At 50.7% G+C, this 9,856-nt stretch overlaps 2 non-coding genes and 2 pseudogenes across 2 annotated transcripts; all 4 read left to right on the top strand.

Annotated features, from left to right (window-relative positions):
• Positions 1-244: 244 nt before the first annotated feature.
• Positions 245-421, top strand: LOC140397399 (U2 spliceosomal RNA; annotated as a pseudogene).
• A 949-nt stretch (positions 422-1,370) lies between these two features.
• On the top strand, positions 1,371-1,556 carry LOC140397320 (U2 spliceosomal RNA). Its single transcript, XR_011936818.1, has one exon. It is a non-coding gene; the product is annotated as a U2 spliceosomal RNA (small nuclear RNA).
• A 6,136-nt stretch (positions 1,557-7,692) lies between these two features.
• Positions 7,693-7,880, top strand: LOC140397374 (U2 spliceosomal RNA). Its single transcript, XR_011936837.1, has one exon. It is a non-coding gene; the product is annotated as a U2 spliceosomal RNA (small nuclear RNA).
• A 1,446-nt stretch (positions 7,881-9,326) lies between these two features.
• LOC140397360 (U2 spliceosomal RNA) lies at positions 9,327-9,507 on the top strand (annotated as a pseudogene).
• The last annotated feature ends 349 nt before the right edge of the window (positions 9,508-9,856 follow it).

Below are 9,856 nucleotides of genomic sequence, written 5' to 3'. Positions count from 1 at the left end.
CGAGGGGCGGGTAACAATTTAAACCCCCCTCGGTCTGGGCCACCAACACTCCAACGTATGAAACAAACATGACAATGTAAATATTTAAGAAGTAATTGTAATGTAAAGAGGGATATGTGTATAATATTATCAAAATTGAATTGAATGGAAGAAAGTCAAGGCAACGTGTAACTCTGACGGAAATGTACAGTCAAGTCAATTCGAAATGTTCTGTAATGTTTATTATAGATTTTATGAATAAAGTATATTTTTTTGAATAAAAAAAAAATCTGTTCTTATCGGTTTAATATCTGATATGTCCTCTGTCTGGGTGCCGATAATTAAATTGATTTTTGGGACTCGGAGATGGTTCAGGGGCTTGCTTCTTTCGCTCCACGCATCAACCTCGTCTTGCAATGCTTCCAGGAATGGTGCCTTCACCCCGCTTTGGGGAGCAAAATGTACAAAAGCAGAAAATGGCGCAAAACCTGGCTTCCCTTTTTCTCTCTTGTCCAGTTGTCTCATCCTGACCAATTTAAGGCCTTTCAGGCTCCAAAGCATTGCTAGCTTTTCTGCTGGCGGGCACTTTAAGCACTAATGTTGTGAGACAATGGACTTGCGGACTTGCGGTAGCCAGGCTCCGTTTACAGCTGATATGCGCACAGATTTCCTGCTGCTTTTTACAGGCCACTCGCTCTCACCCCAGGATGCCGGCTTGCCTTCTCCTCACTTCAGTTACCATCGCCCATCATCCTGCACAACAGGGAAGCGTGGCGACAGACGGAACGGCATCCTGATTTGGATGTAGGTATACCTTCACGGCGTCTCTTTTCGTTCTCCTGACTCCACGACCAACACGCCAGGGTGGAGCTCAGTGCGACTAGACATTGCCCCCTGTTGGATTCCGCCAGTACTTGCTGCTTGCACGGATTGCCCTTTGTTCGGCAAAGCTGGAGGTTTCTTCGACTCCCTGCGTTGGGTGTCACTGGTCCTTCACAGCGTCTCCATTTCTTCTGGTGATGACAGTGGAAGGCCTGCCAGACGATGTCTTCCTGTTGTGTTTTACTGGTTCTGCATCACAGACTCACCGTGCTCGGCCAAGCTGGAGGTCTCTTGACCAACAGTGACCGTGGACCAAAAGTTCCAAAGCACAGTCGAGCGCAGCAAGGTTCACCTGAATGTCGGTGGACGAGGGGGACAAGAGCCATAGCCGGAAAATATGAGCTATCGCTTCTCGGCCTTTTGGCTAAGATCAAGCGTCTGTAGATAGAGCCTTTGGGTTCAGATCTGGTATGTCTCTCTTGTGGGGACTATAAATTCATTCAATTAGAATTCGTTTTTTGGAGCAGGCAAGGAGCTGCATTAGGGGTTCGCCCCTGACAGTCACTCTGAGCCCTGGCTTGGTAACTAAGAAAATAAAAAAATCTGTTCTTATCAGTTTAATATCTGATATGTCCTCTATCTGGGGACGGAATATTAAATTGATTTTTGGGACTCGGAGATGGTTCTGGGGCTTGCTTCTTCCGCTCTACGCATCAACCTGGTCTTGCAATGCTTCCAGGAATGGTGCCTTCACCCCGCATTGGGGAGGAAAAATGTACAAAAGCAGAAAATGGTGCAAAACCTGGTTTCCCCTTTTCTCTCTTGTCCAGTTGTCTCTTCCTGACCACTTTCAGGCTCCAAAGCATTGCTAGCTTTTCTGCTGGCGGGCGCTTCGTTCACTAATGTTGCAAGCCAAATGACTCGCGGACTTGTGGCAGCCAGGCTCAGTTTTCAGCTGATCTGCCACACAGATTTCCCGCTGCTTCTTACAGGCCACTCACCCTCACCCCAGGATGCCGACTTGCCTTCTCCTCACTTCAGTTACCACAGCCCTTCATCCTGCACAACAGGGAAGTGTGGCGACAGACTGAACGGCATCCTGATTTGGATGTAGGTGTACCTTCACGGCGTCTCTTTTCGCTCTCCTGACTCCACGACCAACACGCCAGTGTGGAGCTCAGTGGGACTAGACATTGCCCCCTGTTGGATTTCGGCAGTACTTGCTGCTTGCACGGATTGCCCTTTGTTCGGCAAAGCTGGAGGTTTCTTCGACTCCCTGCGTTGGGTGTCACTAAGCCTTCACAGCGTCTCCATTTCATCTGGTGAAGACAGGGGACGGCCTGCCAGGCGATGTCTTCCTGTTGTGTTTTACTGGTTCTGCATGCACAGACTCCACCGTGCTCGGCCAAGCTGGAGGTCTCTTGACCAACAGTGACCGTAGACTAAAAGTTCCAAACACAGTCGAGCGCAGCAAGGTGCACTTGAATGTCGGTGGACGAGGAGGACAAGAGCCATAGGCTGAAAATGTGGGCTATCGCTTCTCGGCTTTTTGGCTAAGATCAAGTGTAGTCTCATTTGATCGAGAGAAGCTGAGGATTTCGATGTCGATCGTGGATTGGAGAACTCGGAGGGATTGAAGTCGTCAAAGAAGAAACGTTTTGGAGCTTGGCTGTTATTGGTGGATCTACATGCTGGCCTAAACCTCTGGTTTAGGCCTAACGCTGATACAGTTTCAGACCCAACGTACGAGCTATGGATGCAGCTGCATCCCGGCCACCAGGCTGGGGAGTGCGAAACACTATCCGAGTCACAGTGAAGAAAACGGAAGGAGAGTCACCTTTGGACCGGAAACTCTTCGTGAAGCGGGTGCTGCTCGAGTGCTGTGGGTTCAAAGCAACAGAGATCTTCTGCTTGCAAAACTTCCCCAAGAATGGTTTCTTTGATGTCACCTTCAAGAGTGTCACGGTGTGCATCAAATTCTTGAACGTCTTCAAGGAAAAAGGTAACCAGAGTCCCCTGTCGATCCTGACTGCGGAGCCTCTGTTTACGCTACCGGCGCAGCGAAATCGGGTTGTTACACTGCACACGTACAACCCCCATGTCCCTGTGTCTGATGTGCTCACGTTCCTCGCCAGGTATGCTGAGATGAAAAGTGACAGCATGCAAGTGAAAGACACCTTCGGCATCTGGACAAGTGAGCACCAGGTCAAGGTGACCTTAAGAACGGAAAGCAATGGAACCATCCTGCATTCCCCCCTCCAGTTTCGCTATTGGAGTAAATCGTGGCTACCTCTACTACGTGGGGCAGCCACGAGTATGCCACACCTGTGGCAAAACGGGGCATGTTGCCGCAAACTGCAGTGTGACCTTCTGCAAAAATTGCAGGCAGGAGGGACACATGACTAAGGACTCCAAGGAAGACAAGTGCTGCAACCTGTGTGGGGAGGCCGGCCATCTTTACAGGGCCTGCCCGAAACGCAGGGCGACATATGCTCAAATCATCAGCAGCGGAGTTAAAAAGGCGACCAGAGAGGAGGTGCATACACCCTCCACCGAAAAAGACACCACGGTTCAGAATGTGGAAAAGCAACAGAAGGGCCCCCAACAAAAAGAGGAGGCCCCAGCACCTCCTGACAACCCAACCCCAGCCCCATCTGATGAGGAACACTCAATGGAAGAGGAAGAGGATGGGACAAAGAATAAAGAGCCCTGGGAAACAGTGAACAGGGACAAACGAAAGAGAAAACAAAAAAACAAACTGAAGAACCCCCTGAGGGGTAGTGGCAAAAAGCGACCCCTCTCAGCCGGCGCACTTAGTGCCGACACCTCATCCGATGAGGGAAAACAGGACAAGAATCGGCCTCAGATAAAGAGGCAAAGCACCAACGTGGAACGGAAGGCACAGACCCCCCAGACCACCGACCGGGAAGAAAACAAGGTCACAGACCAACCCCGATAGTAACGAGCAGCAACAACCCAGGTGAAGACCGGCCTGCAACCCCAACACCTACTGACTGCCACGACGAACCCCAGGGCTACACCACCCCCCCCAATGCATCTGCATCAAAATCACGGGGCCAGTACGGACCAGAACAGTTTTCTCAGCCCTGCAACTGTGCTAAAGTTTGCGAGCACCACCGGCATGCTGGGGAATATTCAACAGCTGGAACAGCCAACTGTATAGACTCTGGACTCTTTAGACTGGTAAATCTACCATTTTATAATGGGTTTAAAAATTGCATCCATAAATGTGCGAAGCATCAAAGATACTTCGCGGTGTGTAGCTACACTCAACTATTTGGGAAATGTGAAAGCTGACCTACTGTTCCTGCAGGAGTGCGGAATTCCGCACCTCAGCAACTACAGGCGCTGGTCGAGCTGGCGGTCCCACGGGTCATCCATCTGGTCAGGAGGAAACGACTGCCGCTCCTCCGGCCTGGGTATTCTGCTGCGGGGAGGCAACTTCACCATCTCCGACGTTAAGGAGGTGGTGGGCGGGCGCCTCCTCGTAGCAGACGTGAAATACAAAAACACCCCTCTCAGACTTATTAACGTGTACGCCCCGGCCGTAAAGAGTGAGCGGCTGGCAGTCCTTCAGCAACTCCCACTGCTGTTGGCCACCTCCAAGCCGGTCATCCCGGGTGGTGACTTCAACTGCATCATCGATGCGGCTGGACGATCCAGCAGAGCCGACAGCAAACTAGACGCTACGTCCAGACTCCTGATGGAAACGGTAAAAGACGCCAAGCTGCTCGACGTCTGCAGCAACCCTGCAGACGGAGCGCAGCGCAGATACACATGGTCACGGCCAGACGGGTCCGTCCGCTCCAGGATAGACTTCTTTTTTGTGTCACGAGCTTTCACGGTCAGGTCCACCGACGTAACGCCGGTGTTTTTCTCTGACCACTGCCTCCTACTGGCCGACTGCCACCTGCAGGAAGACGAGGGGGTAGGCAGGGGGACATGGAAGCTAAATGTAAGACTGCTGACCCCTGAGAACCTCGAGGAACTCAGGAGGGATTACAAAGGTTGGAGAACCGTGAAACCCCGCTTTGAGGCCCCACATCTCTGGTTGGAAGCAATCAAGGGGAATATCAAGAGGTTTTTCATCCTCAAGGGCGTGCAAAAGGTGAGAGAGAGACGAGGGGTCATGTCCAGGCTCCAGAAAAGTATGCAGAATTTGCTCCAGCTGCAGTCGATGGGGGTGGATGTCAAGGATCTCCAAGAGGTGAAGAGCCAGCAAGCCTCGCTCTACACCTCGGAGGCCTCCACGATTATCTTCCGTTCCAGAGACCGCTCCGTGGAGTAGGACGAAAAGTGCTCACGCTTCTTCTTCCAAAAGGTGCACAGAGAGACCTCTGTGATCAGCAGCCTGAAGGAAAAAGATGGCTCTGTAAAGTCATCGCAGTCTGACATCCTGAGGATCAGCCAATCCTTTTATGCCGGACTGTATGACCTGAAGCCAACAGATAGCACTGTTTCCCAGACCATGCAGTTGACTATCACGGAGTTTATAGGTGACAGCGAGCTGGAAAACCTGGACAAACCACTAACTCTGGACGAGTTGACAAAGACCGCCAAGTCCTTCGAGATGAGTAAAACTCCCGGAAGCGACGGCTTACCGGTTGAGTTGTATTCGGCTCTGTGGGACTGGATGGGCCCAGACCTGATGGAAGTGTACGAGAGTATGATTCTGGAAGGCAGCATGTCAGAGTCCATGAGGAAAGGCATCATCACCCTCATCTACAAGCAGAAGGGGGAAAGGGAAGAAATTCAGAATTGGCGACCCATTTCACTGTTGAATGTGGATTACAAAATTCTAGCTAAGGACATCGCCAATCGGGTCAGGTCTGCTCTGGAGTCGGTGATCCACCCTGACCAAACCTGTGCTGTACCCGGCAGGAAGATCTCTGATAGCCTCGCGCTACTCGGGGATACGATCGCCTACGTGCAGTACAGGAGGGTGGACACTTGCCTCATCAGCCTTGACCAGGAGAAGGCTTTTGACAGAATATCGCACACCTACATGATGGGCGTGCTCTCCAAAATGGGGTTTGGGGAGGGAATTCGCAATTGGATCAAACTGCTCTACACAAACATGTATAGCGCAGTCTCAATCAATGGGTGGGAATCAGAAAAGTTCCAGATCAAATCCGGAGTCAGGCAGGGCTGCCCTCTCTCCTCTGCCCTTTTTGTGTGCTGCATAGAACCTTTTGCCGAGTCCATCAGGAAGGATCCGGGTATAAGGGGAGTGACGATCCCAGGCAGTGGAGGCATGCAAGTCAAGGCCTCCCAGTACATGGACGACGTTGCCGTCTTCTGCTCGGATCGTGCGTCTGTGCGCAGGCTCTTGACCACCTGCGACCAGTTTGAACTGGCCTCGGGAGCCAAGGTAAACCGTGGCAAGAGCGAGGCCATGTTCTTTGGGAACTGGGCCGACCGGTCCTTTGTCCCCTTCACTGTCAGGTCAGATTACCTGAAGGTGCTGGGGATATGGTTCGGAGCTGCTGGGGCGTGCACCATAACCTGCGAGGAGCGCTTAGCAAAGGCAAGGCAGAAACTGGGCTGGTGGGAGCAACGCTCCCTCTCCATTGCGGGCAAAACCCTGGTCATCAGGTGTGAGGTACTCTCGGTGCTACTGTACGTGGCGCAGGTCTGGCCCATAACCCGACCCTACGCCACAGCAGTCACCCGGGCCATCTTCAAATTTATCTAGCGATCCAAGATGGACCGTGTCCGAAGGGACATCATGTACAAACCTCTGGAGAAGGGAGGGCGGAATGTACCCAACGCCTCCCTCATCCTGTTGGCCACCTTTGTGTCCAGCTGCATCAAGCTGTGCGTGGACCCCCAGTATGCAAACACCAAGTGTCACTACATACTGAGGTTCTACCTGTACCTGGTGTTGTGAAGGATGGGCCTGGCCTCATTGCCGCGGAACGCTCCAAGTAGTTGGGCCGTACCGTACCACCTGTCCTTCGTGGAAACGTTTTTGAAGAAAAACACCTTTGACCACAAGGCAATGAAGCAGTGGTCAGCACGTAATGTCCTCGAGGCCCTCAGGGAGAAGGAGACGGTCGAGGACGTGGGATGGTTCCCTGTGCAGACTGCCAGAGTCATCTGGCAGAACGCCTCATCACCAGAACTTTCAAACAAGCACCAAGACCTAGCTTGGCTGGTGTTGAGAAGGGCCCACCCTGTCAGATTCTTCACGCACACCCGAAAGCTCTGCGCCAATGCGCGCTGCCCTCGGAGTGGCTGTGGGGGAAATGAGACGGTCACACACCTCCTTGTGGAATGTGCCTTTGCAAAGAATGTCTGGAGAGAGATGCAGTGGTATTTGTCAAGGTTTATCCCAAACAGATCTGTGACACAGGACTCTGTGCTCTACGGACTGTTTCCAGGGACACACACCGAGACAAATATCAACTGCTGCTGGAAGGTCATCAACTCGGTAAAAGACGCTCTTTGGTCTGCCCGAAACTTGCTGATCTTCCAGTGCAAAGAATTGTCCTCGACCGAGTGTTGCAGACTGGCACATTCCAAGGTCCAGGACTACGTGCTGAGGGACGCACTCAAGCTTGGGGCAGCTGCCGCCAAGGCGCAATGGGGAAAGACCACTGTGTAAGGTTTTTCCAGCAAATGTTCACCGAAGACCAGGTAACAGTGTAAAGCCCCTCGGTCTGGGCAACCAACACTCCAATGTACAAAGACAAACATGACACTGTAAATATTTAAGAAGGAATTGTAATGTAAAGAGTGATATGTGTATGATAATATCAAAATTGAATGAAAGAAAGTCAAGGCAACATGTAACCCTGCCGGAAATGTAGTGTCAAAACAATTTGAAATGTTTCTGTAATGCTTATGATAAATTTTTATGAATAAAGTATATTTTTTTGAAAAAATGAATAAATAAAAAATAATCTGTTCTGATCAGTTTAATACCTGTTATGTCCTCAATCTGGGGACCAAAAATTAAATTGATTTTTGGGACTCGGAGATGGTTCAGGAACTTGCTCCTTCCGCTCCACGCATCAACCTGATCTTGCAATGCTTCCAGGAATGGTGCCTTCACCCCGCTTAGGGGAGCAAAATGTACAAAAGCAGAAAATGGCGCAAAACCTGGTTTCCCCTTTTCTCTCTTGTCCAGTTGTCTCATCCTGACCAATTTAAGGCCTTTCAGGCTCCAAAGCATTGCTAGCTTTTCTGCTGGCGAGCACTTCGAGCACTAATGTTGTGAGACAATGGACTCGCCGACTTGCGGCAGCCAGGGTCCGTTTTTAGCTGATATGCGCACAGATTTCCTGCTGCTTTTTACAGTCCACTCCCTCTCACCCCAGGATGCCGACTTGCCTTCTCCTCACTTCAGTTACCACATCCCTTCATCCTGCACAACATTGAAGTGTGGCGACAGACTGACCGGCATCCTGATTTGGATGTAGGTGTACCTTCACGGCGTCTCTTTTCGTTCTCCTGACTCCACGACCAACACGCCAGGGTGGAGCACAGGGAGACTAGACATTGCCGCCTGTTTAATTCCGCCAGTACTTGCTGCTTGAACGGAGTGTCCTTTGTTCGGCAAAGCTGGAGGTTCCTTCGACTCCCTGCGTTGGGTGTCACTGGGCCTTCACAGCGTCTCCATTTCTTCTGGTGATGACAGTGGAAGGCGTGCCAGACGATGTCTACCCTGTTGTGTTTTACTGGTTCTTCATGCACAGATTCCACCGTGCTCGGCCAAGCTGGAGGTCTCTTGACCAACAGTGACCGTAGACTAAAAGTTCCAAAGCACAGTCGAGCGCAGCAAGGTGCACCTGAATGTCGGTGGACGAGGAGGACAAGAGCCATAGCCGGGAAATATGGGCTATCGCTACTCGGCGTTTTGGCTCAGATCAAGTGTAGTATCTGTTCTCATCACACCTCCTTGTGGAATGTGCCTTTGCAAAGAAGGTCTGGACAGAGATGCAGTGGTATTTGTCAAGGTTTATCCCAAACAGATCTGTGACACAGGACTCTGTGCTCAACGGACTGTTTCCAGGGACACACACCGAGACAAATATCAACTGCTGCTGGAAGGTCATCAACTCGGTAAAAGACGCTCTTTGGTCTGCCCGAAACTTGCTGATCTTCCAGTGCAAAGAATTGTCCTCGACCGAGTGTTGCAGACTGGCACATTCCAAGGTCCAGGACTACATGCTGAGGGACGCACTCAAGCGTGGGGCAGCTGCCGCCAAGGCGCAATGGGGAAAGACCACTGTGTAAAGTCTTTCCAGCAAATGTACACCGAGGGGCGCGTAACAGTGTAAAGCCCGTCGGTCTGGGCAACCAACACTCCAATGTATAAAAACAAACATGCCACTGTAAATATTTCAGAAGGAATTGTAATGTAAAGAGTGATATGTGTACGACAAAATCAAAATTGAATGAAAGAAAGTCAAGGCAACATGTAACCCTGCCGGAAATGTACAGTCAAGACAACTTGAAATGTTTCTGTAATGCTCATGATAAATTTTTATGAATAAAGTATATTTTTTTGGAAAAAAAAAATAAAAAAATCTGTTCTTATCAGTTTAATATCTGATATGTCCTCGAGCTGAGGACTGAATATAAAATTGATTTTTGGGATCGGAGATGGTTCAGGGGCTTGCTCCTTCCGCTCCACGCATCGACTGGTCTTGCAATGCTTCCAGGAATGGTGCCTTCACCCCGCTGAGGTGAGCAAAAAGTAGAAAAGCTGAATATTGCGCAAAACCTGGCTTCCCGTTTTCTCTCTTGTCCAGTTATCTCATCCTGACCAATTTAAGGCCTTTCAGGCTCCAAAGCATTGCTACCGTTTCTGCTGGCGGGCGCTTCGTGCACTAATGTTGTGAGCCGAATGTTCACGGACTTACGGCAGCCAGACTCCGTTTTCAGCTAATATGCCACACAGATTTCCTGCTGCTTTTTACAGGCCACTCCCTCTCACCCCATGATGCCGACTTGCCTTCTCCTCACTTCAGTTACCACAGCCCTTCATCCTGCACAACAGGGAAGTGTGGCGACAGACTGAACTGCA

The sequence above is a fragment of the Scyliorhinus torazame genome, chromosome 20 (assembly GCF_047496885.1).
Source record: "Scyliorhinus torazame isolate Kashiwa2021f chromosome 20, sScyTor2.1, whole genome shotgun sequence".
Taxonomy (NCBI): domain Eukaryota; kingdom Metazoa; phylum Chordata; class Chondrichthyes; order Carcharhiniformes; family Scyliorhinidae; genus Scyliorhinus; species Scyliorhinus torazame.
This window is presented reverse-complemented; position numbering and strand designations above follow the sequence as displayed.